The sequence below is a fragment of the Lactuca sativa genome, chromosome 5 (assembly GCF_002870075.4).
Source record: "Lactuca sativa cultivar Salinas chromosome 5, Lsat_Salinas_v11, whole genome shotgun sequence".
Lineage (NCBI taxonomy): Eukaryota > Viridiplantae > Streptophyta > Magnoliopsida > Asterales > Asteraceae > Lactuca > Lactuca sativa.
The window spans coordinates 50,403,843-50,406,818 of NC_056627.2; positions in this window are offsets into that span (position 1 = coordinate 50,403,843).

Here is a 2,976-nt window from a genome sequence, read left to right on the forward strand (position 1 = left end):
CCATAGCCTTACGTCACCATCCATTGCTGACCGCTAGTGAGTGCTACGGCTGCCCCGTAGCCTTACGACACTTCCACCACTGACTGCTAATACGAAGGCACCCATGTGCCTTTAGCTCTCAAGATCCTCATGTTGACTCCCTCGAGTCCTACGGGCGATCCACAACCTGAATTCCCAAGCACGCATTAACCATTACCAACGCACGCCTTAGCTGGTGGGGAGTCCCCAAACTCCCAACCCTGAATCCTCGAACCCTCAAACGCTGAACTACTTCTTCTCCATCAAGGAGGTCACGCACTCAATCTGGGTCTGCGTTCTCCTCCCCTGGCTTGCTCGAAGGATTCTCCCCCACTTCGATCCTGCTTACCCCTTGTTGCTCAGAACTCAAAAGAGACCTCGATCTTTGCTACCATTCCATAATCCATCTACTGAGGAACCTAAGCCAGCCATAGCTAGGGATTTCACCAATCCATCTCTATCACTGAACCACTCCGAACTAACAAGACGCACCAAATCCCTTCCACGCATGCTACATCTACTGCTTCCTTTGAAACCTTCTTCAATAGAGCACATACCCTACTACCATACAAATATCCAAGGTATGCAGATGGCATATAACTCGATCACAATCAACCACTCAAAACAAAATACTCATACCAAAATGATGCGGAACCATAACAATATAATCATGCACAAATAAAAGAACTGAAAATGGAAATTGCATACCTGCAACGTCCGGCGATGCTCGTGTCTCCAAGGTCGTCATCTGAAAAGCCCTGCTCCCTGTTGCAAGTGCCTCTACCCGGCCCTGACGGCCATCTGCGATCCTCAAGGTTGCAGGGGCGGGTGCCATCACCCATCCTGCCGAAGACAAACTGGGGCACTGGGCCTTCTTGTGGCCCCGCTGGTTGCAATGAAAACATATCAAGTCTGCTCCCTGCGCGGCGGTAACAGTACAATCCCTGCTGAAATGACCAGTCCGACCGCACTTGAAACAGCCAAACTCACCACTGCTACCACTCCTGCACGCGCCCCCGTGCGCCCTGCCATACTTTCCGCACCGACTGCGGCCCTGATGATCCCTCGATCTCGAATCTGATCCCTTGGGCCTTTTGCCCGAACCCGTAGCTACCTGAACCTCATCCGGCTTCCTCTTCCGGATTTGCTCCAAATCAATTTCCCTTTCTCTAGCCCGAGCAATCATATCTTCCAGCGTCTTACAGCTGGATCTGCTCACGAACTCCCTGATGTCATCCCTCAACATCTCATGGTACCGAGCCTTCTTCATTTCCTCATCCGCGACATACTGCGGTACAAGAAGAGCCCTCTCCCTGAACTTGGCGGTGATCTCCGCCACAGTCTCAGTAGTCTGCGTCAAATCCTGAAACTCTCGTGCCAGCTGCTGCACCTCAATCATTGGCGAAAATTCTGCCCTGAACCTGGCCGAGAAATCGCTCCAAGTCATCGCGTCCAATGCGGCATCATCCCCCAAAGCATGACCAATCTCCTCCCACCAATCCCTCGCTCTGTCCTTTAGAAGACAGGAAGCGAGTCTGACCTTGTCCCCCTCGGAACACTTGCTCGAACGAAAAGCATTGGCTACATCTACTTCTAGCAATGGGGTCCCTAGCCCCATGATAATCTGGTGCCCCGCAGGCTCTGAACTCTCGGAATGTCAAGGTACGCGCTCCCATCAATGCAATCATCTCAGCACGGAAGGCTCCCAGCCTCTCATCCAAAATCTCCAGTATACCCTCCTTGACCGTGCCAAAGATCACAGGAGTCTGAGCTAGAATACTGCGCGTAACCTCGGCTGATATCAACTCTCTCATCCGCTCCTCGAGTTGCTCGGTCCCTGAACCCGAGCCTGATCCCTTTCCGGCGCCTGATCCGCCTGCTGGTCTCTCTCGTAATGTCATCATGCTGAAAATATACCACAACCACTATCAGAATACTCATCACTGATGCGAGACCAAACAGGCCCTACCAGGTTCCCGGTCTTGTCTCGGCCTTTCCCGAATCGAGTACGGATCCTCTGCTTTCAGTAGTACGGGCCCATACTACCTTCCACATCTATCCATACTTTCCTTAGGAATTGCTTTGAATCCACCAGGTTCCTTATCCACTAATACTGCTCCCAACACTATCTCATCCTAGGCTTACCCTAGGGAAACCTCTGACTCAACTCAAACCAGTCCTCAGCTGCTGAAGGTCTCCTTGTGATGCCAATTAGCCATCACCTGGATACCATCACATGCGACGAGGCTTAGATAATCCTTCAAGTAAAAGACTCGTCCCTACAACGGTTGGACTCAAACAAGAGCTGCGCAATTGGACCAAATCCAGCACTCTGAGATTATTCAACCCTGATCGCATGTGACGTGTCGTATCCACCTAATGGCTAACTCCCATCACGCAGAATCCCACAATGCACAAAGCAAGCAACATTCGAACAAGGGAAAAATCTAACCAAAACATACTCAAGCAATCATATCCACATAGCAAGAATCTGAACTAGCATGCAACACAAACCCACAACTCAGGCATAACCTAAACATGCTATCCTACTACTGTCTACTCAGCACTACTATACAGCTCAAAAGCATAAATAACAGGCACATAAGGCATCATCCCTAGATCCTTAGTCCTATTCTAGCATGCTGTTCTATCAACTGATAATCATAACATAAACTTGTATGGGTATTTTGGGGTACTTACTTGAGCTCGGTTGATTGCATGCACCACACCTCTTTTCTCTTTTCAAAGTTCTTTTCTTTCTGAATTCTTTTTGCTTTTCTAAAACTGTTTTCTTTCTCAAAACTCTCTTTTTACAAAACTATCTTTCCATTTTGAAAACTTTTATACCAATTCCTCAGTTTGAGTTCAGACACACCTGAGAGCATGTCTGAATCCCTCAAACCAAGGCTCTGATACCAACTTGTAACATCCCAAAATTTAAGACCAAAAATTTCTTTT